At 40.0% G+C, this 14630-nt stretch overlaps 1 pseudogene; it reads left to right on the top strand.

Annotated features, from left to right (window-relative positions):
- Positions 1–6293: 6293 nt before the first annotated feature.
- LOC116888207 lies at positions 6294–9934 on the top strand (annotated as a pseudogene).
- The last annotated feature ends 4696 nt before the right edge of the window (positions 9935–14630 follow it).

A 14630-nucleotide genomic window follows, 5' to 3' on the forward strand; every position in this document is an offset into this window, starting at 1 on the left:
TCTATGAAGGTCTGATAGAATTCTGCACTAAACCTGTCTGGACCTGGGCTCTTTTTGGTTGGGAGACCTTTAATGACTGCTTCTATTTCCTTAGGAGTTATGGGGTTGTTTAACTGGTTTATCTGTTCCTGATTTAACTTCAGTACCTGGTATTTGTCTAGGAAATTGTCCATTTCCTGCAGATTTTCAAGTTTTGTTGAATACAGGCTTTTATAGTAAGATCTGATGATTTTTTGAATTTCCTCTGAATCTGTAGTTATGTCTCCCTTTTCATTTCTGATTTTGTTAATTTGGACACACTCTCTGTGTCCTCTCATTAGTCTGGCTAGGGGTTTATCTATCTTGTTGATTTTCTCAAAGAACCAACTTTTGGTTCTGTTGATTCTTTCTATGGTCCTTTTTGTTTCTACTTGGTTGATTTCAGCTCTGAGTTTGATTATTTCCTGCCTTCTACTCCTCCTGGGTGTATTTGCTTTTTTTTGTTCTAGAGCTTTTTAGGTGTGCTGTCAAGCTGCTGACATATGCTCTTTTCCTGTTTCTTTCTGCAGGCACTCAGAGCTATGAGTTTTCCTCTTTAGCACAGCTTTCATTGTGTCCCATAAGTTTGGGTATGTTGTACCTTCATTTTCATTAAATTCTAAAAAGTTTTTAATTTTTTCTTTATTTCTTCCTTGACCAGGTTATCATTGAGTAGAGCATTGTTCAATTTCCACGTATATGTGGGCATTCTTCCCTTATTGTTATTGAAGACCAGCTTTTAGGGCGTGGTGGTCTGATAGCAGGCATGGGATTATTTCTATCTTTCTGTATCTGTTGAGGCCTGTTTTTTGACCAATTATATGGTCAATTTTGGAGAAAGTACCATGAGGAGCTGAGAAGAAGGTATATCCTTTTGCTTTAGGGTAGAATGTTCTATAAATATCCGTTAAGTCCATTTGGCTCATGACTTCTCTTAGTCTGTCTACATCTCTGTTTAATTTCTGTTTCCATGATCTGTCCATTGATGAGAGTGGGGTGTTGAATTCTCCTACTATTATTGTGTGAGGTGCAATGTGTGTTTTGAGCTTGTGTAAGGTTTCTTTTACGTATGTAGGTGCCCTTGTATTTGGGGGTATAGATATTTAGGATTGAGAGTTCATCTTGGTGGATTTTTCCTTTGATGAATATAAAGTGTCCTTCCTTATCTTTTTTGATGACTTTTAGTTGAAAATTGATTTTATTTGATATTAGAATGGCTACTCCAGCTTGCTTCTTCTGACCATTTGCTTGGAAAGTTGTTTTCCAGCCTTTCACTCTGAGGTAGTGTCTGTCTTTGTCTCTTGTGTTTCCTGTAGGCAGCAGAATGCAGGGTCCTCGCTATGTATCCAGTTTGTTAATCTATGTCTTTTTATTGGGGAGTTGAGGCCATTGATGTTGAGAGATATTAATGAATAGTGATTATTGCTTCCTGTTATATTCATATTTGGATGTGAGGTTATGTTTGTGTGCTTTTCTTCTCTTTGTTTTGTTGCCAAGACGATTAGTTTCTTGCCTCTTCTAGGGTATAGCTTGCCTCCTTATGTTGGGCTTTACCATTTATTATCCTTTGTAGTGCTGGATTTGTAGAAAGATATTGTGTAAATTTGGTTTTGTCATGGAATATCTTGGTTTCTCCATCTATGTTAATTGAGAGTTTTGCAGGATACAGTAGCCTGGGCTGGCATTTGTGTTCTCTTAGGGTCTGTATGACATCAGTCCAGGATCTTCTGGTTTCATAGTTTCTGCTTAAAAGTCTGGTGTGATTCTGATAGGTCTGCCTTTATATGTTACTTGACCTTTTTTTCCTTACTGCTTTTAATATTCTTTTCTTTATTTTGTGCGTTTGGTGTTTTGACTATTATGTGACGGAGGTGTTTTTTTTCTGGTCCAATCTATTTGGAGTTCTGTAGGCTTTTTGTATGCCTATGGGTATTTTTTTTTAGGTTAGGAAGTTTTCTTTCATGATTTTGTTGAAGATATGTACTGGTCCTTTGAGCTGGGAGTCTTCACTCTCTTCTATACCTATTATCCTTAGGTTTGATCTTCTCATTGAGTCCTGGATTTCCTGTATGTTTTGGACCAGTAGCTTTTTTCCACTTTACATTATCTTTGACAGTTGAGTCAATGATTTCTATGGAATCTTCTGCTCCTGAGATTCTCTTCCATCTCTTGTATTCTGTTGGTGAAGCTTGTATCTACAGCTCCTTGTCTCTTCTTTTGGTTTTCTATATCCAGGGTTGTTTCCATGTGTTCTTTCTTGATTGCTTCTATTTCCATTTTTAATTCCTTCCAACTGTTTGATTGTGTTTTCCTGGAATTTTCAGGATTTTTGTGTCTCCTCTCTATGGGCTTTACTTGTTTATTTATGTTTTCCTGGAATTCTTTCAGACATTTTTGCGATTCCTGTAGGCTTCTACTTGTTCTCTAAGGGAGTTCTTCACGTCTTTCTTGAAGTCCTCCAGCATCATGGTCTAATATGATTTTGAAACTAGATCTTGCTTTTCTGGTGTGTTTGGATATTCCATGTTTGTTTTGATGGGAGAATTGGGCTCTGATGGTGCCATGTAGTCTTGGTTTCTGTTGCTTGGGTTCCTGCGCTTGCCTCTCGCCATCAAATTATCTCTAGTGTTACTTTGTTCTGCTATTTCTGACAGTGGCTAAACTGTCCTATAGGCCTGTGTGTCAGGAGTGCTGTAGACCTGTTTTCCTCTCTTTCAGTCAGTTATGGGGACAGAGTGTTCTGCTTTCGGGCGTGTAGTTTTTCCTTTCTACAGGTCTTCAGCTGTTCCTGTGGGCCTGTGCCTTGAGTTCACCAGGCAGGTCACTTGCAGCAGAAAAGTTGGTCTTACCTGTGGTCCCGAGGCTCAAGTTCGGCTCAGGGGGTGCTGCCCACGGCTCTCCGAGGTGGCAGCAACCAGGAAGATCTGCCGCTTCCTTCCGGGAGCCTCCGGCACCAGGGTTCCAGATGGATTTTGGTGTTTTCCTATGGAATCAGTAATGTGTGCAGAGGGCAGTCTCTTCTGGTTTCCCAGGCGTGTCTGCCTCTCTGAAGGTTTAGCTCTCCCTCCCACGGGATTTGGGTGCAGAGAACTGCTTATCCGGTCTGTTTCCTTCAGGTTCCGGCAGTGTCTCAGGCAGGGGTCCTGTCGCTCCTGGGCCCTCTCCCATGGAAGCCCAGAGGCCTTATACAGTTTCCTCTTGGGCCAGGGATGTGGGCAGGGGTGGGCAGTGTTGGTGGTCTCTTCCACTCTGCAGCCTCAGGAGTGCCCACCTGACCAGGCTGTGAGGTCTCTCTCCCACGGGTTCTGGGAGCAGAGAGCTGCTGTGGGCCGGGATCCGCGAGTGTGGGACTCCCGGTAAACACAGGACGTGCCTGGTCCTAGAGGGTATTCTGCCTCTGTTGTCCCGATTCCACCAGGCAAGTCACTTGCAGCAGATAAGTTAGTCTTACCTGTGGTCCCGAGGCTCAAGTTTGCTCAAGGGTGCTGCCCACGGGCTCCTCCAAGGGTGGCAGCAACCAGGAAGATCTGCGCCGCTTCCTCCTGGGGCCTCCAGGCACCAGGGTTCCAGATGGATTCCGTGTTTTCCTCTGAATCAGTAATGTGCAGAGAGCAGTCTCTTCTGTTTCAGGCGTGTCTGCCTCCTCTGAAGGTTTAGCCTCCTCGGCAGAGAACTGTTTATCCGGGTCTGTTTCCTTCAGGTTCCGCGGTCGACTTTTGAGCTTTTAATGAAATTGTCTTCATTCCATTGAAAATGAACGTGACCTTACAGTTGATATCATACCCACCAATAAAGGAATAGGGTAAAAAGAAGACACATGTTGTGAAAGATACAGCTAAGTTCAAACAAATGAGATAAAGACATTTATACAAATATCAACAAAAGCTCAAGCAAACAGAGATCAGGATTTCTAGAGTTTTCTTACTGTTTTGTCAGTTGTATTTAGAAAACATGAAATTCATGTCTCTTTTCATAGAATCATAAATTAACTTTATCTTTCTGTTAGAAAAGTAGCATCTTTAAAGTGTCCTTAAGGAAACCTATGGCCTGACAGAAGCTGTCAGAAGGGCCAGAGCCTCTTGTTGAAGCCGGGGGCAGGCACAGCACAGACACTTCTGCAATCGTGATGGTGTTCAGCCCACAGGTCAGGTTGCTCGATCTCACCTCTTCCTCACTGGACAAAAAGAGCAATCACTTCAACATCCACAGGCGATGGGTTTAACTAAAAAGGTTGTAGAAAGATTAGTTACTTGGAAAGTCTCATGACAAGCAACTCAACAATCAATTGGAACAAGTTTGATAAGTTGGGAGAAAATAGGAACTTACACCACTGAGAAAAACATCCTAGGCTTTTCAATACTTACTCACAAACGACAGTATCTTCTGTTAAAGCTGCTCTCTGGACACCACTAACAGGGAGAATCAACTTTTCACTTTACCTACTCTGAAAGAATAAAAGACTGTGTTGACAGAGCTCATCCTAAAACCTGTGGTTTATGGGCCTTAGATCTACCTAAACCAGGCCCTCTAGCAAAGGGGCAGGGATCACTGTGAATGGATAAACAAACCATTCCCTAAAGTAAATTCTAATTCTTTCACCTAATAATTCAGGCTTACAGTCTTCAGAAATATGAGATGGAGTGATGGAACATTAAGCCAAAATAAATGCTGTAAGTGCCAGGGAACTAAAGAAACAACCCTGAAAATTTACAAAAGGAATTAGCAGCACATGAGTAAGCAGAGCATAAGGCAGAAAACAGCAAGAAATACTACCCAGGTCATTTCTGTCCTATTATTTCCTGTAATAATCACAGGAATTCATTCTTCTCATCCATGTTTTCACTCATTCATCTATTTATTTTTAAGAAAAAAAATCACAGAATAACTATGTGCCAGGTAGTGTTCCAGGTACTAGAAAGATGATGGATATAAGATGGAAATTGTTTTTATTTTCATGCAGCCCATCTCGGGTAATTGGCAATAAGCATGAAACACATAGATAAAATTGTACAGATGCACGTATTATAAATAAAATGGAAATGGACTGATGTCACAGGGAGGATATGAGTGTAGACACTCCTTTTCATGAATCAATACGTCAAGCCTCATGGATGGAAGGAGCCAGTCATGCAAACAGAAGTTGTTAAGTATTATATTTTCTGTTTGTATTTTTGTTAATGGGTTTTATGTTACCTTATGTATTAGTCAACCTATGAATCCTTGTCTTTTTATATACCATTTGTATTATAAAATTCTTTGCAATATATCTTGTCCATATTCACACATATTCCTCCTAAGTATAACTCATCCACGTCATGTACTCCATTTCTCTATTTTCTTTCAGAAGAATCTGTCCTGTAGCAAAATACAAACATACAAAACACAAAACATGGCCTTTCCAAGTTTACCCTCAACGAAAATACAAACAGGAAATGCAAATATATGAAAAATAATACTCTGAGAAGAGGGGATATCCAGGAAAATGTAATGTCTTCACAAATAACAGCTTACATTCAGAGGAGCTGGAACTTATCAAGCCTGGTGAGTATAACAGATAAAGTCAGAGAAACTGGCAGGAACAGACTGGTAAAGACCTCATAAGCACTGGATAAGAATGCAGAGTGTAGATTGTATCCCAGGCACAGTGTCATAAAACAATTTGTGTTTTAGAAGATTTTTTTACTTAGCCAAAGAGATTAGTGACAGATAAGGATGGGTATAAGATGAGAATGAAAGTGCAGTAAAGAGAGGAACAGATGTTGGCCAGTGTCTTGCTAGAAAAAGAGAGACGTAAACAAAGTTTGGCTCAGCTTTATGTAGAACTCATGAGACTTGCTACTGGATTCACTGTGAATAGAGATTGAAAGAACGGAGTCAAGAGCTTACGTAGGAACTGATTAGACAGTGGTACCAGGTTTCTGGAATGAGGGGCAATAAAAGAAGACGATTAGAAGTCTATTATGATTATCTAATAATACTGCAATAAATTGTTTTAATTTTGTTTATAGATAAGAGGACTATGTCAGAAGGCCATGTAGCCAGAGTACCCATGCTGTCCTGGCTAGTTTCTCAGGCTATAGAATGTCCCAGGGTCAAGTAGCAAATATCTCTTCCAAGGTTCTTTTCTTCCCCACAACTTCTACTAAGAAAACATCCTCCACTGACTTTATCCTGCTGCCAAGCTCCTTTCTTCTCATTACTCAGCTACTTCTTACCCACTGGTCCAAGCCCCAACTTCTGGAGTTATTGAAAATTACTCCATTACACACTGCAACATGGGCAAATGCAACTTCAGTAAAGGCTTTTCAAATCTCATGGTGATTTTGAGTGGCTCGCTTTTACCTCCAGTAAACAACAGCAACAAAAGCAAAGCAAAACAAACAAATGAAAACTATGCTCATACATAGAACATGAAAGCTAGAGTGATGCTGGCTCATTTCATATTTCGTTTGCTTATCATCACATTATAAACATTGTTTAAATGCTCTTTTGTCCTAAGAATTAATATGCAGACTCCTGGATGTTTAAAAACAATTTGTAAAATTATTATCGTATGGGTATTTAAAATAACATTTTATATGTAAGTGTGTGTCATAGTTTAATAAAAGCTATGATAAGTGGGATGACAATCTTCTTCCTCCAAATCCATTCTCAGTCTAACACAGAGTGACAGGTACAGGAAACCTTTGGTCAAAATTTTGGTTAGGGTAGTCCAAGAGACTTCTAAAATGATATACACTATTGACATCACCCTTGGTTGCCTCAAAAAAATGGAGATAAGAGAGGGGGGATGGGATAGGGGGTTTATGGACTAGAAACCAGGAAAGGGGATAACATTTGAAATGTAAATAAAAATATCCAATAAAAATGGAGATAAGACTCTGCGGCTGAATATAGTATACACTTCGGACACAAGCTTTGAAGGAATCATTCTGGATCTGCCCTGGAAACCACCTCACTGAGGACTAGCTCTCATAGTTTTGGAAAGAGCAATTAAAGGTATCATCAGAGAAAAGCAATTGAATAGTCCTATCCAGCCAAAACACCAAGGAACGACCATGACCAGTATGGCAAGATATTCAGAAAGTACAATAGTAGTATTCATATCTTAGAGATAAGCAACAAACTGCTCAATTGAATATTAAGGCCTATTCAATAAGAGGTAATCTATGTCTGGTACTATAAATTTAGTTAACTACCTTTGAGAGATAAGACCACAGAATCCACAGGATAACCTACTACAACCAGTTTCCTAAAGCAGGACAAGCTCTAATGGCATACTAAATATTTATCTTTATATCCATAGATATCTGTAGCTCTTGTGGATTATCCAAGAAACCTCTTTTTGCAGTAGGTTTATATCATTAAAAAAAGCCACAACTAGCAATTTCTACAAAAGAAATGTAGAAGTCACCTGATAATAGTATATCTAGCTTCAATGTGTCTACAACACAGCTACTATACTTACTACTCAAGGGATATCTCAGAAGAAGTGGATGGAAATATTTGAAAGCCAAATGATCAGGACATTTGTTACAGGACAGATTCTTCTGAAAGAAAATAGAGAAATGGAGAACATGACATGGTTGAGTTATACTTAGGAGGACTATGTGTGAATATGGACAAGATATATTGTAAAGAATTTTAATAATACAAATGGTATATCAAAAGACAAGGATTCATAGGGTGATTAATACAAAAAGTAACATAAAACCCCTTAACAAAAATACAAACAGAAAATATCATTGACTAGACATGAACATAGTGTCATAGATTTTTTTTCACTGGAATGGATCATTTATTCTGAAACTTGGAGTTGTAAAGCTTGCATCTTTCATTGTAGCAACAAGTCTGTCTTCAAGAAGAAAAGGACACTGTCACTTGGTTCTCTTTTAAGTAAAGGGCATAGATGTTAATATTGAGCTATCCTTGGAAGTGAACAGAGAGCTCTGAAAGCTAGTTTAGCATAGATGGAAGACACAGTGTTTTGTGCTTGGCTTTCCTCTACTCAGAAGTGCTTCTTTGGCCCAGCTGATGTTTTAAAGGCCGCTCTAGACGGCAGCCTCAAGGAGGTCAGGTCAGGAGGTTAGAATATGATGTGGTGAGAGGTCCTGGGGTCAGCTTTGGAGAAAAACAAAACACAAAGAGGAAATAGTTGTTACCCACTACAGAGGGAACTGACATTTACAAATACATCTGTTCCCAGAGAGTTCAGTGGAAATGGGGTTCAAAGATCATTTGCTGTCTGTGAGCTCAGACAGTCACAGAACACAACTCTGAGCACACAGCATTCCATTCTGGTGCCATGATTCCCAGATTCATATCTGGAGCTAATCCTTTCCAATAGCAGTAAGTATATCACATGCAGCTCTTTTCTTAGAACTTCAAGCTTAAGTTTGTTTTCCTCTCAAGCTCCTCAGCACACATCTTGACAGTTACTTCCCACATTTAAGATTACCTATTCTACCACCAATACAGGCCTTATCGTTACAGTGGGACTCTCATAATCACTTAATCACACTCATTATTATCACTTTACGACGTAGTTCCCAGAGTATCCTGAAAGCAATCTGTAAGCCAAATAAAGCTAAACTATACACAGCATGTCAAGTCTCACACATTCAGTTTCAAAGGAAGCATCAAGGAGCTGAACTTTCTCATGTCCTTTCCCACTGTCAACTCTACCATGTTCCCATAAGTGATGGGACAGTTATTCAGCTACCTTCTAGGCAGGACTCATGATCATCAAGGGTATTGACTCTCAACCTTCTTAATGCTGTGACCTTTTAAAACAGTTCCTCATATTGTGGTGACCCGACCATAAAACTATTTTAATTGTTACTTTATAACTATAGTTTGCTACTGTTATGAATCATCCCATTATGAATTGTAATGTAAATATATTTGGAGATAGGTTTCCAAAGCAGTTTCTACTCATAGTTAGAGAACTGCTATTCTAGAGTAATGGATGGGTTAGGGAGAAAATGACAGCATGTCTTACAAAACTTAGATCAAAATTGAACAGAAGCCAATAGGAATGTCTGTAGCATGTAGATAACGTGAAATCAGTTAAGGGTGAAATCTGGTGTTCTTATTTATAAAACTTCCCAGCATTGGACTTTTATGCAACAAAATAATAAAATAAAAGGAACATGTGGAAATAGGCAAATACATCCTTGGAGTAATGAGCTACTTCTAAAGATGTAATTGGACCAGGGGTCATGTTGAGATTTTTCTTAAAGCAAGTAAAGGAAAGCAAGGATGTGAGAAAGTGGAATGCACTTACAAATATATTTAAGAATTTCCAGTTTCGAAGCACAAGGTCCCCAGGAGTCAATCTAGTGGGTAAATGAGGCTGAAGAACAAACCCAGGTGATGTTTGAGAAGATTATAGAATACATTGGAGAGAATCTACAACTCCTGGTGAACAGGCCCAATGTCACCTACTGTTTCCAACTGCACAATGACCGAGTGTATTCTGTGAGTGAGATGACCCTAAAGCTGACTGCTAGCATCTCCAGAGATAAGCAAGTGTCACTGGGGATGTGTTTTGGAAAGTTATACTAAGACCCACAAGTTCTGGTTACTTGTTACAGTTCTGGGTTACCTTGCACCCTATGCCAAGTATAAAGTGTGGCTAAAGTCTGGAGCAGAGCAGTCTTTTAGTATGGAAAACATGTGTTGAAATCCGATCTGGGTTCAATCACTGAAAACATGTCTCAGTACCAGGGAGTGGTGGTTTATTCCATGGCAGACATTCCTTTGGGTTTTGGGGTGGCAGCAAAGTCTACCCAAGGCTTCAAAAAAGTGGAACCATAAGCCAACTGTGGTGTTCCATTAAGGAGACATTAAGGAATATGGATGTCATGATGAGACTGACTTAAGATGGTCTTCCCAACAACATTTTGCTGTGTGAGAGGACTTAGCCTTGTTTCCTGCGTATAGGCCATCATGTTAAATCTGGATAACAGCTTGTATTCTTATCAACAGAAATGGCTCAAAAATAGGGTTTCTGGCCCTCTAGAGGCAAAAGCAGGTGGATCAAAAGTGTAAGTCTGGCTCAGGATACTTGGCAAGTTCAGGGCTAGCCTGAGGTACCTAGTGACACTTATCTAAAATCTAAAATAAACAAACCAGAACCTGTGAGTGTTTGTGAGAATAAATATTGTTTCAACTTTGTATCTGCATAGTTTTTGTTTGAATCAGAAGACTTGTTCTGAGCAATGGTTCTAACTTATTTCACTGAGGCAGGAGTGATCTACTGATATCTGTGATAACACTGTTTTCCAGGCTCATGATAGCACAGTGAACTTTCTATTGTTTATTAATATTAAAGGTAGAAACAACCATATAAGGATAGTAGGCTATGCCTGTGGTTTTACATAGGGAATTTAATAAATTTTGAAGGTCTTGTATTAAAAAAAGAATTTCCAGTTTCAAGGGAAAATAGATAAACATAAAGAACTTTTGTCCTGTGAAGCTCCTGTGAACACAAAGGGAGAGGGCTGTAAGAACATGGAAATAGATGGCTTTCCACAGAAACAGCGCAAGACCCAGGGTACTGCCTACCCTTGCAATGCAGAGGAAGACTTTAAGCATGACCTCTGAGGTGGAAATTCCTGGATATGTCAGGTGATGCAGATTCATATGGTGTTTTGCTGTGGCTGACTCACATGTTGTTTTGCTAAGGCAAGACCCATGGGAGGACATGTAATGTTTAGCAAAAACATAAATAGAACTCAGTGGACAATAATAATGTGCTTACATAGCTTGCTTTGCAATGTTTCTTTGGTCTTGTATTTTCCTTCTCATTTTTCATATCTTCACGTTATTGAGAGAGAGATGAGAGCTCTTGGCAATGCAGCTGGTCCTGATCACTGCCATTGATCCGTGCACATTGGGCAGCAGAAGGCTGGCATTTCTGCTAGATTGTGCCACCACTGCTGATTCGTGTTGGGTATCTTGACACTACTGAACTGGACTGCTGGTGTTCTGACAGAGATTGTAAATTGCTCAAATACTACTTTCCAAACAGGCCCACATCCCTTGTCCTATTCACCATCTTTTCTCCCCTATCTTTGGACAGTGGGCTAAAAGGGAAGTTGAAGTGTTTAAAAAAGCCCTTATCAAAAGTAGGTTTTAAAAATCTAAGGCCCCAACATCTATGCAGCAGAGGACTGCCTGGTCTGGTCTCAGTGAGAGAAGATGCACTAACCCAGGCAGTACAGAAGTCTGGTGGATTGTTGGGGCTGTGGGGGTATGGGGACATCCTCTTAGAGATGGGGGAAGAAGGATGTGATGGGTAACTGTTGGAGGGCAGAACAAGAGGGAGATAGTGAATGGACTGTGTGGAAAGATTAAAGATAATATTAAGTTAAAAAAAATCTAAGCCTACAGACCCCAGTACCATGGCTGACTACAGGGACCTAATCTAGATAGTTGTGCTAGTTGCTGACAGTGAGAACATCTCCATGTGACATTTCCCTTCTCCTGTTTATTTCCCACATACAGTTTTTCTTTTTCACTGTGTTTCTGTTTGTTCAGTTCCACTCTGTTCTGAGTTGTTTTATCCTGGAACCCAAGCTTCCCTGGAACTCCTTATTCACCTCCTTCGAGTCCCTCAGTACCGAGACTGTAGGCAAATACCACCATGTCTCCCTCCCACTTGCCATCCTGTACAGTGAGTTTCTTGAAACCTAAAAGTACTAATTGCCCTTCCTATGTGAGGGTTATGCTATATTTTATAATTTTTCAAAAAGATATTCTCATCTCAAATATTCTCAGTGTATGTATTTGGTGTGAGAGCTAATTTGGTCCTCAGTGTGACTGGATTTAGAAATATCTAGATTAGTAAAGCACAATTTCGGGTATACCTGTGATGATATTTCCAGTTAATTGACTACTGAAGATATGCTGTGAAGTGTGCCACAATTCAATGGTTTGGGAGGCTGAAATGGAACAAATGCAGAAAATGGTAAAGCAATCTGACTACTATACCTGTCTGTTTCCTGACCTGCTATATGATCTCACACATGTATGTACTCACACATACAAACACACAAGCACACTACCACCACCATGCTCTTTCTGCTTTAGGGGACCAACTCCTGTAAAACAATACAATGAAACACATGCTGCTGCTTCATTTTAATCAGCTCTCTAGTATTTTGCTAGCAATTATGTAAAGTAACTGCCACATTTGATAAAAGTGTCTGTTTGTGGATGTGATTAAATTAAGTACTGGAGTTGTGTTATTGGCAGGGGATCAAATGCCCAAATGGTTGTTATAATAAAAGAGAAGACTGAGATCCAGAGACACACAAAGAAGACCAGGCTACACATTCACACAGGTAGCCATTAATGTGTCTACAAAGCAAGGTACATGCAAGCACAGCAAGCATGGCTATAACCATATCTTGATCTGGACACAGTAAAGCTGACTGGACTTTCGACACAAGGCCTATGAAAGAATACATTTTTGTTATTGGAAACCAATCTTTAGGATGCTGTCTTAAGGCTGGCATAGGAAGCAAATATCAAAGAGAAGTAGATAGAAGTGCTCCTGCCCTCATAGATAATTGGCATCAATACAGGAGCCAGACGTTAGGATGAAAGGAAGAGAACATTTTGTGGAAAAAAAAAACTTGTTTTCATAAAGAGAATTTGTATGCTCAGGCAAAAGCTTTTAAAGAGCCCAGTGGAAAAAATTCTGAAAGAAAGACCAGATTGCCAGGAAAAGGGAAGTAGGGAAGAAGCCCAGAATGGGGCTGCTAGGAAGATGACAAGGACCTTGGGCTAGAGACACATATCTGAGAGGAGATGTAGGGATATTGACACTGACAGGGAACACCTGCCCTCTAATCCATGCAGGACACTCTGATGAATCCTCTTCTTCAACTTAACCATTGCAGTGCATTTTCTCAGTAGCTCTTATTATGAGCTGTGAAACTTTGCTGTGTCCTGGTTTGTAAATATGTAACTCCTATCATTTTCTTCCTTCACAAAATGTGCTTTTAAGTAATATGGTTTCACAATTTCATACATTCAGATAATGTTTTGTCAAGATCCCCTGCTATCAACCTCTCTTTTACCACCCTGCCTCAAGTAAATCCCTTCTCCTTCCTGATCATCATGTTTCTGCATGCATGTGAACCCCTGCTGCATGGTTGTACTTTCTGTGTTCTCTGCTTACTTTTCCTTTCTGATAAGAATACAATCATTTAGTATAAAGCACACCTTTAATTGAGTACTGTGGTTTTTACCTATTTTTTTGAAACCTTTCTTCCAACTAGGTCATTTTTTAAGGTTCCAGGTACACTTGAACTTTCAAGGGACCCTATCAAATATAATTCACACAGAATTATCTATAACAGATAAAGAATTTTGCTTATATTGAACTATATACCATTATTACTAGCTACATCTTCTATATGAGGAAAGTGAGGATTGCAAATGAGGTTAAGCAAAGATCCTGAGTCACACAGGCATCATTCTAGTTTCAACCCTAAACAAGGGTTGGGGATTTAGCTCAGTGGTAGAGCGCTTGCCTAGGAAGCGGAAGGCCCTGGGTTCGGTCCCCAGCTCCGGAAAAAAAAAAAAAAAAGAATCAACCCTAAACAATTTGGTCCCAAAAAGTCATACTCCAAAAGCATTGGAATAATCTGGTATGAACAACTTCTTTTCAAAGAGAAAGCTATTGTCATTTCTTATGCCTATCTTTCATAGGAGATCAAATTCAAGCAATATTACTAACACTTCTTCTTCTGTTTAGACAGAACATAATCCTTAAATTATCAGCTTGTTTGTTTCATTATAAACAGAAGGATGACTCATGAATTTGTTCAGTGATCTTCCCTGTTGCAGATGCCAGCTGTAGGATATGGAAATAACTTTTTTTCTCTGTATCATTATGTGAATTTTCTTTTTCATTATTAATTATTTATTTATATTCCAAATGTTTCCCTTGCTCCTTCCTGATCCCCTTGCAGATTTTCTGCCTCATTCTCTCCACTTTGCCCTGAAAGGTTGTCCCGGCTTTCCCCGCCTTGGGAATCCCCTTCCCTGGGAAATGAACTCTTCAGGATTAGGCACATCCTTTCCCACTGAGGCCAGACAGGCAAAGCTCTGTTACACCTGTGTTAGGGGCTAGATCCAGCCTGTGTATGTTCTTTTTGGCTGGTGGCTTAGTCTCTGAGAGAGCCAAGGGGTCCAGGTGTCTTAGTTAGGGTTTTATTTCTATGAACAGATTCTATGACCAAGGAAAGGCTCATAAAGGACAACATTTAATTGGGGCTGGCTTACAGGTCAGAGGTTCAGTCTGGTATGATCGAGGCAGGAGCATGGCAGCCTCCAGGCAGGCATGGTGCAAGAGGAGCTGAGAGTTCAACATCTTATTATGAAGGCTGCTAGTGGAAGACTGACTTTCAGGCAGTTAGGATGAGGGTCTTAAGCCCATGCCCACAGTGACACACCTACCCTAACAAGGCCACACCTACTCCAACAAGGCCGCACCTAATATTGCCACTCTTTGGGCCGAGCCCATACAAAACATCACACCAGGTTAGTTGACACTGTTGGTCTTCCTATGGGTTGTCACCCCCTTTAGCCCATCC

Source organism: Rattus rattus, chromosome X (genome assembly GCF_011064425.1).
Source record: "Rattus rattus isolate New Zealand chromosome X, Rrattus_CSIRO_v1, whole genome shotgun sequence".
NCBI lineage: Eukaryota > Metazoa > Chordata > Mammalia > Rodentia > Muridae > Rattus > Rattus rattus.